Source organism: Neophocaena asiaeorientalis, unplaced genomic scaffold, assembly GCF_003031525.2.
Source record: "Neophocaena asiaeorientalis asiaeorientalis breed wild unplaced genomic scaffold, Neophocaena_asiaeorientalis_V1.1 scaffold433, whole genome shotgun sequence".
NCBI lineage: Eukaryota > Metazoa > Chordata > Mammalia > Artiodactyla > Phocoenidae > Neophocaena > Neophocaena asiaeorientalis.
The window spans coordinates 1,965,566-1,986,943 of NW_020175040.1; the positions used below are offsets into that span (position 1 = coordinate 1,965,566).

A 21,378-nucleotide genomic window follows, 5' to 3' on the forward strand; every position below is an offset into this window, starting at 1 on the left:
CTCTGGTTTGATTTTTATGTAACTGGGGGGAAGCGAGGACTATTAAACTAATAATGCTCATTGCAGACATTTTGAGGAATCACATGGGGAAAGAAAAAAATACCTCCTTTATAAATGAAAACTAAGAGTGACCTTAGGGCTTCCCTGGTGGTGCAGTGGTTGAGAATCTGCCTGCCAATGCAGGGAACACGGGTTCGAGCCCTGGTCTGGGAAGATCCCATACGCCGCGGAGCAACTAAGCCCGTGAGCCACAACTACTGAGCCTGCGCGTCTGGAGCCTGTGCTCCCGAACGGGAGAGGCCGCGACAGTTAAGAGGCCCACGCACTGCGATGAAGAGTGGCCCCCGCTCGCCACAACTGGAGAAGGCCCTCACACAGAAACGAAGACCCAACACAGCCAAAAATAAATAAATTAAAAAAAAAAAAGTGACCTTATATTCCCATCCCCTAAAGTCGGCTGTTAAACTGACATTTTTTTATTAATTAATTAATTTATTTATTCTTGGCTGTGTTGGGTCTTCGTTGCCGCACGTGGGCTTTCTCTAGTTGTGTCAAGCGGGGGCATGGGCTTCTCACTGGGGTGGCGTCTCTTGTTGCGGAGCACGGGCTCTAGGCGTGCGGGCTTCAGTAATTGCGGCACGCGAGCTTCAGTAGTTGTGGCTTGCGGGCTCTAGAGCTCAGGCTCAGTAGTTGTAGCGCACGGGCTCCGTTGCTGCGCAGCATGTGGACCAGGGATCTTCCCGGACCAGGGATCGAACCCGTGTCCCCTGCACTGGCAGGCAGATTCTTAACCACTGCGCCAGGGAAGCCCCTAAATTGACACGTGATGTCTTTCTTTCTAGTGTTTTTCCTGTGCCTGCGGATTTCGTGCACACAGAAACGAAGACCCAACACAGCCAAAAATAAATAAATTAAAAAAAAAAAAGTGACCTTATATTCCCATCCCCTAAAGTCGGCTGTTAAACTGACATTTTTTTATTAATTAATTAATTTATTTATTCTTGGCTGTGTTGGGTCTTCGTTGCCGCACGTGGGCTTTCTCTAGTTGTGTCAAGCGGGGGCATGGGCTTCTCACTGGGGTGGCGTCTCTTGTTGCGGAGCACGGGCTCTAGGCGTGCGGGCTTCAGTAATTGCGGCACGCGAGCTTCAGTAGTTGTGGCTTGCGGGCTCTAGAGCTCAGGCTCAGTAGTTGTAGCGCACGGGCTCCGTTGCTGCGCAGCATGTGGACCAGGGATCTTCCCGGACCAGGGATCGAACCCGTGTCCCCTGCACTGGCAGGCAGATTCTTAACCACTGCGCCAGGGAAGCCCCTAAATTGACACGTGATGTCTTTCTTTCTAGTGTTTTTCCTGTGCCTGCGGATTTCGTGCATTACTGAACTAGGCTGAGATGGAATTCCTTGCCCTGCTTTTTCACTTAACATTATATTTAACGTGATTTTTCATGTTTTTAAATTTCTCCATAAGAATCATCTTCAAGAAGGGTGGCACAAAGCACGTTAATTTGTTCACCTGCTGCTGTAAGTGATGGATGCTGAGAACATCTCTGAGCAGAAAGCTCTGGCTCATCTTGATAATTTCCTAGAAGATGGATTATGAAATCACAAATAGAATTTATTTAAGGCTCTAGAGACACTTCCCACAATTAGTCCCCAGAAAGGCCGGACGAAGCCAAAACTTTCCAGTAACTGCCGCTGAACTGGCCGTCACGCTCCCGCCAGCCCACGGTCCCTGCTGCCCCAAAGGTGTCTGAAGCGCAGGCACCCCCGAGATGCTGTTTCCATCCTGAAGAGAGCAAAGGCCACCAACCAGGACAGGTGCTGCGTGGGTGGGAGGGGCCGGGGAGGCACGCAGGGCGGCCCTGCGGGGCTCGGAGCAGCCGTCCACCCCGGGGGCAGCGGCTGCCCTCCCGCCCGGTGGACAGTGCCTGCCCCACCACCACTCCGCCTGTCCAGAGGAGAAACCTTCCTCCTTCAGAGAAACTGCTCTGGAGTTGGGCAAGCTCCATTCACATCCCAGCCCACCAGGGAGAGCTGTCGTGGGGTCGTACAAGGTAACCGTGCAAAGACTGGTGGCCGGGACAAGTCGAGGAAGTTAAAGCCTTTTAAAGTCATTATTACCACCCAGACAACCCGGTGAGTCATCCTCTAAGTCAGGCAGTAAAAGACCCAGGCTGGGGGCGGGGAGAGGGGTCCCCTCCTGCAGCACCAGCAGCTGTCACGACCCCAGGACCCCCCGAGTGTGGGGGGTCCGCCAGCACGGATGACTGGAGGCTGGCCTCCTCTGCTTCCTTTCGGGGGCTGCTCTCTCTGGAGGGGGCTCCGTGGCCACGGCACAGCACCTGGTGGGGGACCCGAACTGCAGCACCGTTCAGTGACTCGGGAGGACAGAGCGAGCGGCCTGGGGGGCATAGCAACTAACCACCCTGCGGGCTCCTTGCACACACCTGGACTCAGCTCAAACTCAAACCTAGACTCTGAGACCCATCTTGTTTCCTATAACGCCACGGAGCCCCTCACTTAAGCCAAGCAAGCGCCCTGTGCCTTGGCGGGGGGCAGCCTCCAGAAGGAAGGAAAATGGCTGCGACACGTGATTACTGCCCCCTGACGATGGCGACCATCCCTCTCTTTCCTATCTACGGAGACTGGGGGTACTGGGAGCAGGAAAGGCGTCTCCACCTTGGTGCCCCCCCAGCAGAACAGGTGCTCAATAATATTGGGGAAAGGGTTATCAGTTAAATGACAAAAGGAGTCAAAAGACAGATTCAATAGGATGGAGAAGAAAAAACCAAGCCAGAGAGAAAATCGGCCCACGGTGGAGCACTGTTTACACGTGTGAAGCTGGGGAAGATCCCCAAGTGTCTCGGGTTCCAGTCTAGGTGTCAGAGCAGGAGGCGGCCAGGGGGGAACGTGGTCCCGGACAACAGGACTCGGGCTCGGAACCCTGCTCGCACACTTGCCAGTGAGCCTGCCCGGCGCCGCGGGGCCCGAGCAGGGGGAGAGCAACGGGGTGGGGCGCCAGCAGCCGGGCGCCCCCAACGGTGGAATCATCACGACCTGCAGGGAAATGAAGGGTCTTCCCCATTCAACAGGTTGTCGGGCTGAGGCTCAGAGGTGGGGTAACAGCCCAAGGCCAACAGATGATGCTGGAGCAGCCAGAAGCCCACCCCAGACGCTCCTTAAAGGAAAATTCATCTCATTTTACCCAACAATTCTACTCTTAGCTAGATCCCCGAAGTAACTGAATGCAGAGAGTCAAACAGACTTGTGCGCCATGTCCACAGCGGCACCACTCACAACAGGCAAAGGTGGGGCCAGCCCAAGTGTCCCTCAACGGGAGATGGAGCAACAAAACACGGTGTACACGTACAGGGAAGGCCATTCAGCCTTAAAAGGGAAGGAAACGCTCACGACTGCTACAACATGGAGAAGCCTTGAAAACCTTATGCCCAGTGAAATAAGCCAGACACAAAAGGACAAGTATTGTACGATTCCACTCGCAGGAAGTACCTAGAAGTACCATGGAGACAGAGGCAGGATGGTGGCTGCCGGGGCTGGTGGCGGGGTTAGGGAGTTAGTGCTTCACGGGGACAGAGTTTCAGTTTGAGGTGATGGAAAGTTTTGGAAATAGAGGTGATGGTGGTACAACATGGTGGCTCAATTTACTGCTATTTAATTACACACGAAAATGGTCATAATGGTAAATTTTATGTCATGTATGTATGCTATGTATATTTTACCCCAATAAAAAAATCAATGGGAAAGTTTGTAAGGCTGCCACAAATGGAAAACAGTGACAAGCCACAAGGGGAAGGCGACCATTAAAAACAAATGGAATGCTGCTGCTCTGCCTGGGCCTTCTGCGAGCTAGCTGCCTGCCCTGGGCACACAGCGCAGTGGGCAGTGTCCAGAGCCAGCACCTCGGCCCCTCGCCCTTGGGTGGTCAGGGTGCGCGAGCACTGGGAAGGGAAGGGCTGGGCCAGCAGGAGGTGCAGGTCACCTGACACCATTCCCGTGCACTGGCGTGGGTGACCCACCTCGGGGGGCACTGCTCCCCTCCACTGCCGCCCGGCTCCCCACAGACCCACGGGCGCGGGAGGCCATCCTGGAGGCTGAAGCCGTCCTCCCCCCACGACAGCCCCTCCTCCAACCCCAGCTGAGGAGGGCCCAGGACACAGGTGGGCGAGGCTAGAGAGGGGCAAGGTGCCTGGGCACGGAGGAGCTGGGAGCCCGGTACCAACAACCTCTGCCAACAAGGCAGCCGGAGCAGAGAGGGGCTGCTGGCAACCTACCCTGCTCTACAGTCAAAACGTACAAGGATGTTTGGAAACAGTCAATTAGACGTGATTCTGTGGAATAGTAAGACCAAAGGTCGGGGTGGAACGCATTAGCTATGCATTCCAAATACCTGATCCCAGGGCCTGGTCTGCAAGGCAGATACTCTCCCCATCCAGTACAAAGGGTCAACAACAGCAAGGCTGCCAAACTTCTGCCTGGGGGCCACATGGCAGCTCGCCAGGAACCCAAGAGCTGCACCTGATTGGCATAAGGCAAAGTCAAATGGAGCCCCTTTCATCTAGCCCACAAGAGAAGGGGCCCTGAGGCTGCCTGCAGGCCTCACCCCCCCACGCCCACACCTCACAGCACTCTGCTCCAAGCACCCTCGCTCCTCCCCTCCCCCTGGCTAAGCGGGAGCTAGTCGCCCAGTGCGGCCAGCGCCCAGCGCCTGCCCCCCAACCTGGGTTCCCTTCTCCCTCCTTCTCATCCCTGCCACCTCCCTGACCCAGGGCCCTGCGTGCCGGCCTCTCCCTCCACCCTGCGGTCGCGGGTGAGCTCTGTAACCCACTGATCTTCACGTCCCGGCTCACAACCCCACAAGGGGCCTGCAGCCCCCAGAACAAAGTCTACATGCCTTGGCCCAAGATGCAAAGCCCTCCGTGACCTGCTTCCCACCTGCTTTAGCTGCTGCTCACACCTGTGACCTGATCACACAGTCGCTGAGGGGCCCAAACCCACCCAACCCTTCGCGCTCCTGAGCCCCTGCACAGACAGTGCCCTTCTCCTGGAACTCCCAATCTCTCATTTGCCACCAGGCAGACTCCAGCTCATCCATCAGGACTCCACATAAGGTCACCTCCTCTGGGGAGCCTTCCTTCACTCTCCTGCCTCTCAACCCCTATGGCGCTTCTCTTGGTCCCTGACTATTGTACATGTATCTCGTATTCGCCACATTTGCTTACACGTCCACCCCCTATCCTCCAACACAATGAACAGCGGGTCCCTTTATCTTCCAGGGCACTTCTCAGGGTCTCAGCCTTCAGAATGCCCTGCTCCCGGCAGGTGTGAAACGCATATTTGTTAAAAAAAAAAAAATGACATCCACCCTTCACCACGCAGGCCCATTCACTAAGGTACTGATGAAGAATTTTTCCTCACAAGCAACAGAAACTAACTTCAAACAAAAAGGAGGATTTACAAGAAGTATCCTGGGTACCTCACAGCAGCTCTGGGGACCTCGGTAGCTTTCCCTCTCTACTATTTGCATCCAATGCCGATTCCAGGACTCACGGGTCTCTGCCTCTTCCCCTGAGACTCAAGTCCCTAGAGGAGAACATCTGTTTAGGTATCTCTCCCTGGACCAGTTAAGTATGGATGGGGTTGGGGGTGGCCAGGGTCACAAAGCTCAGACACGGTCCCTGGGCGCCCACACCTGCAGAGCAGAGTGTTTGGAGATGGGGGACTCGTGGGCTGTCAACCTTCCAGCTGGTGCCTACAACAACTCCCATTTATGTTCAAGCCCGCATTCTGAAAGTAACGGCATTATCACACTGGCCCAGCGGCAGTGTGGACGCCCTGCTGGCGGGTTGTAGAGTGCGCCATGGAGATCACCTAGTGAGACAGACAAGAGAGGGAAGTGTAATGGTGTCTGCGGAGCTGAAAAAACAGTACCCTCCCCAAGGGTCAACAGCAAGCTAATATTATTATCTAGTCCCTAAAACTCTGGGGGTGAATGTGTTTCAGAATTCAGAACTTTTAAAAAAGTAATTTAGAATAAGGACATATAGATCAATGGAATAGAACTGAGCTGCAGGAACAGACTCTCACATTTCCACTCAATTGATTTTTTTTTTTTTTTTTTTTTTTTGGATGCACCACCAGGGAAGCCCCACTCAAATGATTTTTGACAAGAGTGCCAACACAATTCTTTGGGGGAAACAACAGTCTTTCCAACAAATGTTACTGGAACAACTGGATATCCGCAATGCAAAAGGATGAATCTGGACCCCTACCTCATACCATATACAAAATAACTCCAATAGATGAAAGACCTAAATATAAGAGCTAAAACTGTAAAACTCTTAGATGAAAACATAGGCATACTTCTTCATAACCTTGGATTAGGCAAGGGTTTCTTAGCATAAGCAACAAAAGAAAAATAAGTTGGACTGCATCAAAATTAAAAACTTTCACACAGCATTGTAAATTAACTATACTCCAATAAAAATTTTTTTTAAAAATTTAAAACTTTCGTGTTTCAAAGAACACCATCAAGGGCTTCCCTGGTGGCGCAGTGGTTGAGAGTCCGCCTGCCGATGCAGGGGACACGGGTTCGTGCCCCGGTCTGGGAAGATCCCACATGCCGCAGAGCGGCTGGGCCCGTGAGCCGTGGCCGCTGAGCCTGCGTGTCCAGAGCCTGTGCTCCACAACGGGAGAGGCCACAACAGTGAGGGGCCCGCGTACCGCAAAAACAAAAACAAAAACAAAAACAAAGAACACCATCAAGAAAGTGAAAAGACAATATAATGGGAGAAAATATTTGCAAATCATATACGTGATAAGGGATTATCTAGAATATAGTAAAAGTTCTTATAACTCAACAATAAAAAGATCAATAACCCAATTTTAAAATGAGCAAAGAGCTGAACAGACATTTCTCCAAAGAAGGTACATTAATGGCCACGTGAAAGGATGCCCCACATCACCAGCCACCAGGGAAACACAAATCAAAACCGCAATGAGATATCACATCACACACACCAGAACAGATACAATCAAAAAGACAGACAACAACAAGTGCTGGCAAGGCAGTGAAGACATCAGACCCTCCTACACCGCTGGTGGGAAGCAAAGCAGTGCAGCTGCTGTGGAAAACAGTCTGGCAGTTCCTCAAAAAGCAGACACAGAGTTACCCTCTGACCCACCGATTCCACTCCTAGGTATAAACCTAAGAGAAAGAAAACATCCGTCCACACTGAGACTTGAACACAAGCGTCCACGGCAGGATTATTCGTAAGAGTCAAAAAGTGAAAACAACCCAAATGTCCTTCAACTGATTAATAAACAAAGTGTGACCGATCCATACTACGGAATACTATTTGGCCACAAAAAGGAATGAAGTAAGACTCCCGTGGAAGGTGGACAACCCTTAAAAACGTGATGCTCGGTGACACAAGCCAGACACAAGAGGCCACGTATTATCTATGACTCCACTCATACAGAATGTCCAGAATAGGCACATCTATGGACACAGAAGGTATGTTAGTGGTTGCCTAGGGCGAAGGGAAGGGGGAGAGGCGGAGTGACTGCTCTTGGGGACGGGGTCTCTTTCTGGCGTGATGAAATACTCTAAAATTGACTGTGCTGGTAGTTAGACAATTCTGTGAATACTAAAAGCCGTTAAATGGATACTTTAAATGGCTGAGTTGTGTGGTACATGAATTGTATCTCAATAAAGCTGTTATAAAAACAGGTTGGGTTTTTTTTTTTTTTAATTGCTTTTTTTTTTTTTTTTTGCGGTACGCGGGCCTCTCACTGTTGTGGCCTCTCGCGCCGCGAAGCACAGGCTCCGGATGCGCAGGCCCAGCAGCCGTGGCCCATGGGCCCAGCCGCTCTGCGGCATGTGGGATCCTCCCGGACCGGGACACGATCCCGCGTCCCCTGCATTGGCAGGCGGACTCCCAACCACCGTGCCACCAGGGAAGCCCATAAAAACAGTTTTTAAAAAATATATACTTACTGTACAAAGGAATGTTCTATTATAAATTAAGGTCATAGAAAGATGTCCACATTGTATCATTAAGCAAAAAGAAGTTACACGTGAAGTACTTCAATTATGAAATTATGAATAAATTTTAAAATATTACCCCTAAAAAGGGAATTCTATACATATAAAAATATACCACATATTATGTAATGCATTAGCAGGAATGGGGCATTCCCTGTAAGTATTCACACTAAATGGGAAAACTGAAAAGTTTATAAATAAAAGTTTATAAAAAGTTATAAATAGCCTCAGTTAGTTCAGATCAGGCTTACATCCAAACTCCCAAAAAAACACTTTCAATTTCTAGAGGTTTTGGAATTTTGGAACTATGGATCAGATACGGGAGACCTGTATTTCTTACGACGTCCAGGTAAGGTACAAAATACAGCCATTGCTGCTCACCCATGCCAAAGAGTTCACAATGCAACCAAGAATCTCACAGAGAGAGTGAGGCAGAGCAGACCGCCAACTTCCCAGTGTCCCCAAGAAATGTTGCTAACTTTAGAAATATGCAATGAGTTCAGTACAACTAACTCTGTAAGAGATAAGGAAAATAAATAGCTCATTCTAAACAGAATCCAGCACTATGTCGTCACTAACAATAACATTAGCAAAGATCAAGTAATAATACAGAAAAGATAACATTTTAAGTCAGAGCAAAATACCAAACTACAAAGATGGTTGTAAATAAATACACTGGCAAGTACAGGTGTGTGTTTATGTACTTAACCTATGCTTTAGAAACCTGGAAGAATATACAGACAATGGAATATTATTCAAGCCTTAAAAAGGAAGGAAGTCCTGATACACACTGCAACCTGGATGAACCCTGAGGACACTGTGCTCAGTGAAACGAGCCTGTCACAAAGGATAAACACTGTAGGGCTCTACTATGTGAGGTCCCTCGAGGAGTCAGAGTCACAGAGACACGCAGCACAGAGAGCGCGTCTGCGGAGCGGCAAGGCTGCCCCCCTGTCCCAGCACTCCGGCCCGTCACTGCCAGGGGAACAAAGAACCGAAAGCAACTTCGTGTTGAGCCACTCCGTGGGCATCCGCAGAACTTCAGATTTCTCTCCAGTAGTCTTACGAATTGGCCAGATAAGAAGAAAGAGGAGCCAACACATTAACGCAGGACCTCCTGCCTGCCAGGCACCACGAGAGGATGAAGCGCTGCCACGCCGTTTCACAGACGTGGAAACAGGTGCAGGCAGATGGCTCATCCCGTTCCAGGCCACATTCCTTAGAAGCAAAACTCCAAGAGCTTTCCTCAGGAAGAGATGACCCTCTCTGGCATGAACGTGCAAGAAAAGAGCTTCAGCTTCACCAGAAGCAGAGTTCACTGAGCGGCGCATCATTCAGTGTGCGGTGTGTACAGTCCACTCTGGCCACATCCACAGGAGGCCAGCACAGCCTAGTGGTCAAGACTGTGGGCTCTGGAGGGACAAGGTGGCGTCAGAAGTCTACTCCACCACTATTAGATGACGGCCCTCAACAGGGGACCTCACTTAAGTCACTTAGCACGACAGTCCCCGGTGGGGGGGGGCGGGGGGGCGGTTTATCAGGGTTAGATGAGATAACACAGGTCAGAGGATTTACGACAGTGTCAGACACAAGCTCAGTAAAGCTAACCGGCTACTGAAGGTGCGAGCTGGATCATTTATCCTATTTTCTCACAGCAACTCTCACCGGCAGGTACTAGGAGCACCACTGTTCCCTACATAAATCTGAAGCTCAGAAAGGTTAAGTAGTAGCCTAAGGTCACTCAGCTAGTAATACAACAGTAGAAGCAGAATTCAAGCCTGGGTCGGTGGGATTGCAAAGAAGGTCGAGATTACAGAGCACACACAGAGGGTGGATGGAAAGAAAGGCCTCTTGCTCCTCCTTCTCTCGGGCAAGGCCATCGACCCGAGACACCGCCCCTGCGAGGCGGGCTGGGACAGGCCAGGAGCCAGAGCAGAAGCAGGCAGCAGGCTTCTGCTGGCCTCTGTGGGCAAGGACAGCACTAACCCAGGAGAGGAGAGTGGGCAGGGGCATCTGCACAGGCCTGGAGGGACGTCACCAGGCAGGGCTGTCTCGGGACCCACCCTTTAACCTGTATGCACAAACGCAGCAGAGGAGACCGCCAAGTCCACGCGGTACGGTGTGAGACAGCAGTGGTGTCCCCAGGGCAGCTCCCGGACACAACCGGCAATGAAGCGCCGGCTGGGGGACTGGAGGACGACAGACTGCCACTGTGCGTCTTCCAGTCCCGGGTGCGCTTCCAACCACGAGCGTGTGGCATCTAAAGGAAAACAGAATACTTTTAATAAAAATTCTGTATCAGTCACTTTCCCGCTATATAGTTTGGGGTACCCTCTGAGTTACCTTTTCTTCACTTATTAAAAAAGGAAAACACAAAACAAACTTTCCTCCCAGAAACTGTGGAGGGTTAGAGGAGACAATGCAGAGTAACAGGGACCCAAGCCTGCAGGTCTGTGACCCTCAGCTGCCGTCCACAGACTTACTCCGGGGGCTTTCTCCCACGGAGGAAAGCCAACAACCCACAAAGGGGCCACATCTCAGTCCAAAGGTAAGGAAACCCAGCCTGCGGGTGAGGCGGAGCCCGCCCACCCCAGCTGCCGCCCGCCCGAGGAGCCCACTCCTCCAGCAAGGGAGACCTTTCCGAGGAGAGACGCTTCCAACCCTTATCACAATCTCGCTGGCCACTGCCAAGTTCTACTTCCATTTTACACCAAGTCTCCTTTTTTTGTTTTGTTTTGTGTTTGTTTTTTTTTTTCTTTTCCTAAATCTGAAATTAGGATGGAGGCTGGCAGGAGGATCCCTTGAGAACTAAGGACTGTGGCTGAAAACACAAAAAAAGTGCTCAGAAAGCCCACCCGTTTGCCAAGCGCATGTGATCTGCTCGGAAGAATGTCGGCTGGGCCATGAGTCTTGGTGGAGGACAGCGAACAAGCAGACAAACTCAGAATGCTCTCCGCACACAGAAAGGACTTGGGAATGGGAACAATGACAGTCATTCTCCCAAGCATTTTATCCTTCATCTGCAGTAGAAAAGGGGCTGCACTGGATGGAAAAGGCCCCATAGGAAACCCTGGAGGCCCTCTGCCAGGGAACCGGGCCACACACCCACTCTCGCCCAGGCTGCGTCCCCGTGTCACCTGCCCAGAGGACGTGGTCTGTTGGCCACGTGTTCCAGGGCCATGTCCTGAAGTGCCCCCATACAGCCAGGGCCGTAAGCTTTTCAGGGGCGCTCAGGCCCTGGCAAAAGGAAGAATGACCTTCTTCCAAGTCACTGAGGCCTCCCAAGTCCTGATTAGGCAGGCGGTTCAAATCAAAGCTTCCGGAAGGAAAGGGTCTCCATAGAAAATACAGAAATAAAGGCCTTCACCACTCCATGAGCCATCATTTTCTTATTTTTCATTTTTAAGGCAAATGTGATTTTCAAAGACTAAAGCTTCCGGCTGTACCAAGCGTCCCTGCCCGCAGGAGTAAAGGAAATCCTTTTCAGTTTTGTCTGTTCACGCACTCAATCTGACGGGACAAAACAACTTCATGTGCTTGGATCACTTCAGTGAATGTTTTTTTTCAACAAAGAAAATTAAGTTTTCTCCCAAACTATATGAGCCAAAAAAAGAACATGAGGAAAGGACTCAGGGTCTCCTCTGTGTTAAGCACAGTGTGGATGAAAGATCAGCCTTCTTCTTCCTTAACGCAGTTATTCCATCTTGTGTGCTTTAGCGGTTGAAATCTGGCGATTTGAGGTGGTCACTCTCAAACAGGAACCTCAAAGAATGGGTTTTATCTACCTCCTAAAAAGGATGGATCTTGGGGAAAGAAATGTTTTGTGGGGTTTTTTTGCCCTGATAAGACAGTAATCTCCTACCTTGCTGACTCAAATGTACTTGCATATTAATTGCTTCAGACCCCCCCAAATCCCTGCTGAACTGGCTAAACTGTGGGCCAAATTCAATAATCCAGCAAGCTCCCATTCAATGCCTCACCAAGATAACTCTGCATGTTTAATTTAAAAGTACCGATCGCTCTCAAATGAAGTGCTAACGCCAGCCAGCCCTGCTGCCACAGCCCAAGGCTCTGACGGACACACCGTGAGTTGGAGAGTCCAGTCTGAGCGCTTCGGATGACGAGGTGAACTGCCTGCATCTCTTCCGAACGGTATCTGTTCGCCCAAATCAGCCCTTTAAAACACGCCCCTCTTGGTTAATTTCCCTGATACAGAGGCGGTGAGATCCAGCCTCAGATAGTCAAATAGTATCTGCGCCCATTGTATCTGATTAGCAAGAAGTACTCAACCCTCCAGCCAATGTGAATGCCTAGCTACTCAGCTGAACTGACCTAAGGCACTTTTTCCTTTCTCTTCTGCAACTGTGCTCCATGTTTGACCCCTCAAATTTATTTTAAGTAGTTTTGCAAACAGCTTCCTCTCCCCCTTCCTCCCCTGCGCTGCCAGCATCTCACGTTTCTCGTGCACAGAACATGTTTTGTCCACCCTGGGAAGTGGCACTTAGGGAAATGGAGGAATCGCCTCAGTGGAATCGGAATCAGAAATAGGTCCCACTCATTCAAGAGATTAAAACAGTATCAAGGGCTAATTTTCCTTTTACTAGAACAAGTCGGCATGAAAGCTGGGATTCCCAAGTGCTGGAATTCACGGCAACCTTTCTAGGCTGTGAAAACAGGTCTTACTCCCGGCCTCTCAGTGAAAACACCCTAAAATACATTCAAACTCCTGGCGTGGCTTCACGTGCACTGAATCAAAACGCATGACTGCACCTTTTCACACTGAAATCCAGACCTGTTCAATAACAGTGACAACGATACTTTTTACAGTAAAATAACAATTACAGTAATAACAACAGGGATCTGGAGATTTAACAGAACAGGGCAGAGCCATCAGTGAGAAGTGGTTTTTGATCCGTGGTAAAGTAAAAAGGTCCTGACAGCCGGCACAGGAAAGGAACAGGAGGTCAGACTAACTCAGTTTGGGTTCTGGGCTTCTGGAATCACAAATGTTCCGCGGTAAAGATTCAATATGGACTCTGGAAGGTCACACAGTAAGCGAGCTTAACGGGAAAAAACAATGTGCCACTTTGAACTTGGATTCTGTGTACTGCTTCTACCAATTTGTCGGCCCCCAAATGCACCTACCTCTAGAGAGTTTCACTTAGAAATATCACTATTAAACTAAGTTTGAGTCTGAACACAACAGAAGTAAACTTCGGTTCTGGCTTAGAAAATATTCACCCGTCAGTTGGTCTGGAAGCTGCTGATTTCCCGGGAAGAATGATCTTCGTTAGCCGAATTTCTAGCGCTTCTCCTCGGCCCCCAAAATATAAGTCACTTACTGAAACCACTTCCAGTTTCACTTCATATGCTGACAAGTATCATGGGGAAAAAGTATTTAAATGCTTCACTTGTAGGAAAATAAGATGGTTTCCACACTTCAAATTTGCCCAAGAGACTCTCTTTTAAAACAACTAGAAAGTCTAGTCCCTCAATAACAAAGCCTCTGGTGCACGAGTTTCACTACGTCCCTGGTGACCCCGACTCTGCGTTCTTTGCTGTACTTGCACTGACTACAACATGCTGTTTTGCCGTGAGTTTTCCACACATGCACCGACCCATCCTGAACCTGAAATCCGCCCAAGTGCCATGTGTCTGTATCAACAGCATCTTTGGAGACCCGAACACCGACCGTTTACACAAAGCACGTCTACACATTGTTCATGGTGTGACGCCTCCAAACAAGCCCTAAAGGTGCCACGTGCCACCTCCTGTCTGGAGTCCTCATTCACCTCCTCGCAAATCAACTTTCCTGTTTATAAAAACAAACTGGATCCTGCTTCTCGAAGACACATTTGACAAAAATGAGTATCTCTATATTGTAAGAAACCCCCTTGGTTTAAGCCATCTGCATGCGCCACAGCAAAATGAAAGCATGCAGGAGGGTCCCTAGAGTTTGCTGTAATGAGACTGGCTGGACGTGGACCTCTTTACCATCTCTAAACAGAGGTGTTCTCTGCTTGGCTAGAGAGGCAAAGCTTCCAAAAATTTCAGTCATGCAAATCTGGGGGAAACTAAAAATCAGCAAGACCTTTTAAAAACTCCCGTAAAGGGCTAATGTTTTATTGTTAGTTTAGAAACTTTAACATACATCATTATTATGTATTATATTTGCTATATTTGGAAATATGCATGTCCCCCAAATAAACAGTAAATTCAGGGGGAAGAATTGTTTCCCCAATTTAAAGATGGGCACCCCTATCCACTCTTCAGAAAAACTAACATTCTCTGAATTTTTCCCCGGGTCTATACACAGGCCAAGTTCAGGCTTCAAAAATATTAAGCTATGAAGGGCCCTCTTCTGTCCTGGTATTAAAATAAGGAGTTAACAAAAAAGAGCTTTCCAAAGCTTAGTCATGTAAACTCACCTATAAACCTCCCACGACACTGAATCGACGGTCCAGGACGTTCGTTTATATGACAGAAGGAACTAGAGCGTTTCAGGGAAGCCCACGTTTACAACTGCAACATCGTGTCCCAGCAGAGACTGGGGGCCTTGTTGTCAGGAGGAAAGTAACGGTCACAACAGTTACACCAGTTTATTAAAAGCTCATCATGCACCAGATATATTTCTTCTAATCCTTAAGACAATTCTTTCCTATTTTGCAGACCGGGAAGTCCAGGCACCGGGAAGTTAGGGAGTCTACCCAAGAACATACAGCTAACAGATGCGAAGCCAGACTCAAATTCAGCTTCTCAGACTCTAAACTTCAAGGTTTTTAAGTTGTGCCATGTTTGCATTTATGCTGTTCTGTGGGTGCGTTTTTTCCCTGTAATACGGATGCATAAATCACTTCAAGAAAAGCTCTGTTCCTGCATCACATACTTTGGGCTCGCTTGCATTCAGCAGTGACTGGGCACCTCTCCGCTTCCAAACACAAAATAAGCCAAGGCATCCTGCAGCCCAACCTCTCCTGGTAGACAAAACACGCTGCTTTCTAACAAACGTCCACTTCTCTCCTCTGGTTTCCATCCCGTCTTTCCCCACTGTGGGCCTTCCTCCTTCCAACTCCAAATGCCTCACAAGTTTTACAGCCAAATCAACGTAATTAAGCACTTGTACTTCAATTGTGTCAATTTAGTCTCTCCCCAATGACATTACCACCAATTTAAAAGCAGAGACAAAAATCATACATTCACGTGGTAGCGGTCACCATCCATCTGGCCTTCCTTCCCCACCAAACACAAGAGAGACTTCTGACAAACGACTTATTCATTTATTTAATTTTTTAAAAATAAATAAATAAATTTATTTATTTATTTTTGGCTGCGTTGGGTCTTCGTTGCTGCACGAGGGCTTTCTCTAGTTGCAGCGAGCGGGGGCTACTCTTTGTTGCGGTGCGCGGGCTTCTCACTGCAGTAGCTTCTCTTTGTTGCGGAGCACAGGCTCTAGGCACGCGGGTTTCAGTAGTTGTGGCACGTGGGCTCAGTAGTTACGGCTCATGGCCTTAGCTGCTCCGTGGTATGTGGGATCCTCCCGGACCAGGGCCCGAACCCGTGTCCCCTGCATTGGCAGGCGGATTCTCAACCACTGCGCCACCAGCGAAGTCCCGAACGATTTATTTTTATATGAACAGTCTCTTAAAGATTAAAGAGTCAAATCATACGATCACGATCGCAACAGTTAACACCATTTACTGAGAACTTTGTAGGCTGCAGGCACTGAGGCAAGCACTATCCACAGCTTACCTCATGGATTCTCACAAAAACCCACCAGCTGGTGATTCTCCCCAGGCTGACAACGAGAAAACTGACGTTCCAAGCAGCTCACCGTACCCAGCTGGGGTTCAAACTTGGGCCAGTACGCGAGCCCGGCTCTTTCCACTACTCCCTATACGGAAGCACAGCTATGGCGTCACACACCGCTGTCAAGGAGAGAAGGACACCTGCAGACCCAGGCCCTGGCGGGGAAGACGCACCACACGGGGCCCAACCAAGGCGCTCGCGACCCAAGCCGCCTCAGGTCTGAAAGAGAAGCCAGGCAAGCTTCTCTGCACTGAGCTTCCCCAAAGCAGGGCCCTTGTCTTTCCCGTTTGGCCTTTGCTAAGCCTGCCCTGTGCTGCGCTGGCAGAGCCCAAACTGCTGGTCCATACTGAATGGTGAGGTGGTGCTGGGTTTTATCAGCCCTCCCAGACAACTTCCCCCAGCGCCTGCCAGCCTCCACAGGCTGGAGACCCCAGGCCCGCTTGACCCAGCGGTCAGCCCGGAGTTTCCATCCACGTCCATTTCCCTCCAACTCTGGCTCAGGCCGAGCTCGGCCTGTCACCATCCCACCGCCTTGGCTGGACGACAAAGGGACAGCACAGCACACTCCCCAGAACCGGGAGCCACAGCCCCTCTTTACCACCTCCTCACAAGACCCAAAACTAGCCACGGGGCCAGGCCCTGGCCCCTCCCTTCGAACGAAACAGGAAACGCTGACCAGGAGCCCAGAGACCACAAAAGAGGAAACAGTCCCAGCCTTACAGCATCTCCACAGCACGAGACTTAATCCCAGGCCAGAACCTGAGCCCGACTTGGAGAAAAGGGGGGTTTTGTTGCAGAACAAGTAGGAAGGGGGGAGGTGGAGGAGGGGGAAAAGAAAAAGAGGAAGAGAAAGAAAGAAGGCCGATGATGCCATTAGACAGGAGGGAGGCCACCTTTGTCTTGCATCCTGTGGACCAGCCAAGGAAAACAATGAATCTATTTTTTTCCCTCCCCTTCTTTGCCTTAAAAAATTCAAGAATTTCATTCCCTTCTTTGAAACATAGCTCTCGCATAATTTCAGTGCTTACTCCTGCTGTCTGCAACGCTGAGGGAAGGGGGCGTTCGCCCCTCCCGAGCCCTCAGGAGCGGGACATCCTGTGCACACCCTCAGTGCTGGTCTGCGGGCACCCGGGCCGCCGCTGACCACATCACCGCTACCACTGCGGATCCCAACGGCAAACCCCGTAGAAAAGGTATTACTCCTCTTTTAAACAGGTGAGGAAACTGAGGTTCAGAAAGGCAAAGCATCCGCAGTCAGGCCATAAGCTACTGGAAGAGCCGAAACTCCCACCTCAGTCTCTCCAAGCCCAGAGCCGGGGCCCACTGCCTGCAGCCTCTTGACTCTGAGGGAAGTCCCGCAGGGCAAAGTCGAAACCAGCTCTAGACGTCCCAAAGGCACCATTAACCAGACATGACAAGCAAAGTACTGAAGTTTACAGTGTTTGCAAACTTAAAAGGTTGACTGGCTCCAAAATACAAACATAAAACTGCAAAAACTGGAATTGTTCAAAGCTGAATTGAATGTCTACTAAGATATAAGAGAAGGCCGCCTAGTATACTTGGGATGCAACGTGGAGGTAAGAGTCATAAACGTATTTTTAGGGGGGACGTCAGCACGCTCTGCTCCCGTGTGTCTGCCTTCTAGGCCGTGGGGTGGCCTCAGGCCCACGTGGTCTCAGAGCAGCCCTTCCCCCCCAGGGCACCCACACCAGGCACGCTGGGCAGTCCCCAGGAAAGAGAGGGGAGGGCCTCGCAGAGCAGAGGCCAGAGCGGGCATTTCCTACAGGCGTCGGGAATGGCTTTCCCAACCTCCTCTGAGTCCCCGGGGCCACACAACCCCTCACCCACCTGAGAGGCGGCAGGTGGGCGCCCGGGGAAGGCCCTGTGCCCCCTGCACACGTGGGCACACACCTCCCCGCGCCTCTGCGTCTGGGGCCGCGCTTCAGCAGCATACCCTCCCTCTCCAGCCCTTCCCCAGTATTGGTAAATATTGATAATTGCCTCCAAAGGCAGAAGCGAAGCAGCAGTTTGTGTTTTGAAATGCGGATCATAATTCAAATTGGAGGCTGACACTAATCATTTGATGTTTACTTGAAAAGACCAGATAGGCTGTGCGGGAACATTTCAGTAAGGGGACCGGTAAGGAGAGGGAAATAAAAATTATTGGTATTTACTCAGCCTGCAATGCTTGTGGAAGGAACTCTTTTAAAAGGGAGCACTTCAGAATGGTTATTCAATCTGAATTTTACAGATAGCACAGGAAATATTTTCTCACAGAATGCTCCCTATCTGCACCATCGTATCTCTCCGGTGTGCCGTTCGCGTCTCTCATTGCAGGAATTCTCACTCAATCTTGCTCCATTATGAGCTGACGGTGACCCAGAGTATACAAGGCATTCAAGAATCTGCCTGGAAATTACTACCAAGGAACATCTGTCCCGTACCCCGCTTGCCAACCCTGCCTCGGGGAGTGAAGATGGAAAACAACTCAGAATCCACACGCAGAAACAACTTTTCATTCCCCTTACAAACCAGGCTCCTTTGGAAATTGAGGGTTCTGGCATTTTTCAGAAATTACGTTCCTGGAAAAACATGGCACGAGCGTCTTTTGAAAGCCTCAGCGCAGGCTTCCTTTCCTACGCAGACCCTTCTAATAAAAGCCAGGACAGGGGCTTCACAGGGAAGCAGACGAGAAGGCCACCCATGGCTTTCCGCACTGGTAGTGTTAAACTCAAATTCTGTACTAGACGCCACTGTTCAATTAATGACGGCGAGGGTGGCACACGTGCTAACATACCCACCGCGCACGCGGCGTCTATCTTGTAGATGCACTAACCTTGGAAGATTTGCGTTGCGACTAGGAAAGGTTAGAAGACGTGTGGTCTCACACAGGCTGAGTCTGGGATCCCAGCTTTCCCCCTGGACGGCCGTCGGCCGCCGTCGTCAGAGGGCAGAGGACCGGGCGGCAGCGTGGCATCCCCGCCCAGACCCCACCCCCGCCGCACGTGCTCAGAGGGGCCGAGCGGCACATCACCGAACAGCCGTCCGCATCCGCGCCTCTGGCCTCACGTCAACAACCTGCACCCCGTATGCTTCTCACTGTCGGGGCACAGGGGTCAACGTCATCACAACCATCCCAACCGTGCGCCGGAAGCTCTGCAGACGGCTCCTCTGATACAGCCACCTGAGTGAGGTAATCACCTGCGGTTCAGGTGTAACAGGCTCAGTTAGAAAAGTGGCCTTGCGCTGGGCTGCCCAGAGCCAGGTTGGGCCACGCCTGAGCTCCACCTCCGCCTGCTGCCTTGGGGTGCTGGGCCTTGCTTGGGGTGTTCACATCCTGGAGGCACCCAAAACCAGTGCTTCCAGGTCGGGCGGGAACAAAGAGGGTTTGAGATCCCGAGTCTGGGGTGGGGGGTATGGTGGGGGGAGGGGCCGTGCACCAATACGTGACTGTCAGCCTTTGAAAGCTGCTCCCGGAAAACACCACCTAAGAGCTGGAAACAGGCGAGTCCTCATACAAGCACAGGAACGGTTCCGCTCGGTGGGACCCTGTCCCTCTGGGAGGCGGGGGGCCACCTTCTTCTCCTGGAGACCCCCTGCTTTGGTTAGCACCACGGGCTCACAAAGCGAGAGCAAACTGAGTGGAGAGGGCTGACAGCCGGGCCCACATCTTCAGACGCTTTCAAAGTTAAGTCACATAATCTGATGATGTGAAAAGGGGAGAATACACATTTGACCCCTTGCTTCAGACAGAAATCTTCCCGTATGGTTTTTAATTGGAAGGCATTTGTTTTGCTTTCGCAACACTCTTTAACCTCTGCCACTGTAGGTACACGGCTGCAAACGATACTTCCATTGATTAAAAAAATAAAAAACAAACACTGAAAGAAACAATATTTTTCTTTTTAAGGAAAAAAAAAGATAGCGAGCAGCTATTTTCTGGAGGGGTCACCACTTAAAGGCGTATATGGGACGCCACCCTGGCTGCAGCTTATGGTTTATTTTGTCTTGGAAAAGCCCGAGGTCATTCTAACTCTGTTGACCTGTTACCCTCCACAGTGATCATCTCCATCCAGGACCGCAAGCAAACACTGCCCTCTTGTGCACTGAACGGTGCCGAGTCGGCGCGGAGACGTTTCCACCCAGCACCCGTGGACGGCTCGCAGGCAGGCGTACAGCTGCCTCTCCGCGGCCCGGAGGGGTGTTGGGAAAGGATGACACACATCTGTGTCCAGGGTGCTTGCCACAGTGTCCCCAGACTGCCTTCCGGGACAGACCGTGAGGTAAGAGGAAGAGGGAAAGATTCAGCTGAAGAAATCAGACCCAAAGTAACTGACTCTTATCTTTCCTAGAAAAGATTCATTCCTCAGGACTTCCCTGGCAGTCCAGCGGGTAAGACTCCGCCCTCCCAATGCAGGGGGCCCAGGTTCGATCCCCAGTCGGGGAACTAGATCCCGCATGCATGCCGCAACTAAGAATCCACATGCTGCACCTAAGAAGTCCACATGCCGCAACTAAGACCTGGTGCAGCCAAAATAAAAATAAATAATTAATCTAAAAAAACTTTATTGGTTACCATGGCAAGCTTTCTTTTCGCCTACTTGAAAAAACTTTTAGAAATGACTAATAAATCTACAATAACAGTACACAGTACTTTTTTTTATCTAGGAAATATTGGCCAGGAGAAGATTCCATTTGATTTCAGAAGGAGAAAAAAAAAAGGCAGCGGGAACCCACGTTGCTGTTTCTCAGAGGAACACCGAAAGATCAGTCGTGGTTCCTCTTCTTTCTGAGGAGCCCCGACCTGCAGGGTTACCTGCAACCCGGGGACAGGGCTCCATGCCCAGAAGACCAACCTGGCATCGCAAGAGAGCCTCAAAGGATGTAAAATGACAAGAGCAAAGGCAAAGATCCAGTCCAGTCTGAGGCCAGGCCTACTTGGCAGGAACCTCCAGGGGAAGCCCTGGTCTTCTCTGAGTGAGTCTTCCAGTTCTGTTCCGAACTATGAGCCACCCAGATGCTGCACCCACTCCTCCACCCTTCCGGGCACAAGCCAGGATGGGCCAAATCTCACGCCAAACTCATTTCTGGGCAAGAAAAGGCAAAATCTGCCCCCAGTGTGTTACCTTCAACCCAGTGGGCACCCCGGAAGGAAAGGGGACGAGAGAATGTTTCGGGGAGTGTCTGCATGCCTGCGGCCAGGAGTCAGGAGGTGGGCTGGGTGCCAGCGACTTCAGCTCCTTTACATACCAGCTGTGATGCCCAGAGCTTGGCTCAGTGGTTCGGGAATGTGTGAACCACAGGTGGTCAAAGGGCCAGTGTTAAACGGCCAGCCACAGCCCCAGAGTCGTGACAGCTGTCCGGCTCACGTTATGCCAGGGCTACCTGCCGCCTCCTGTTTCCACGTCAGCCCCTTCCTCTAGCACGGGAAGAAAACGGGGGTCCAAGACCAGAAACAGGGCTCAGGTGTGTGAAGCCGACAGGACAGCCTTGCGGAGGCCAGACAGGA

At 50.8% G+C, this 21,378-nt stretch overlaps 1 protein-coding gene across 1 annotated transcript in view; it reads right to left on the minus strand.

Annotated features, from left to right (window-relative positions):
• EEFSEC (eukaryotic elongation factor, selenocysteine-tRNA specific) overlaps positions 1 to 13,368 on the minus strand; it is a 225,482-nt gene extending 212,114 nt beyond the window's left edge. Inside the window, exon 1 of the mRNA XM_024763382.1 lies at positions 13,305 to 13,368. The gene's annotated coding sequence lies outside the window, so the exon portion shown is untranslated. The remainder of the gene's footprint in view (positions 1 to 13,304) is intronic.
• Positions 13,369 to 21,378: the final 8,010 nt, after the last annotated feature.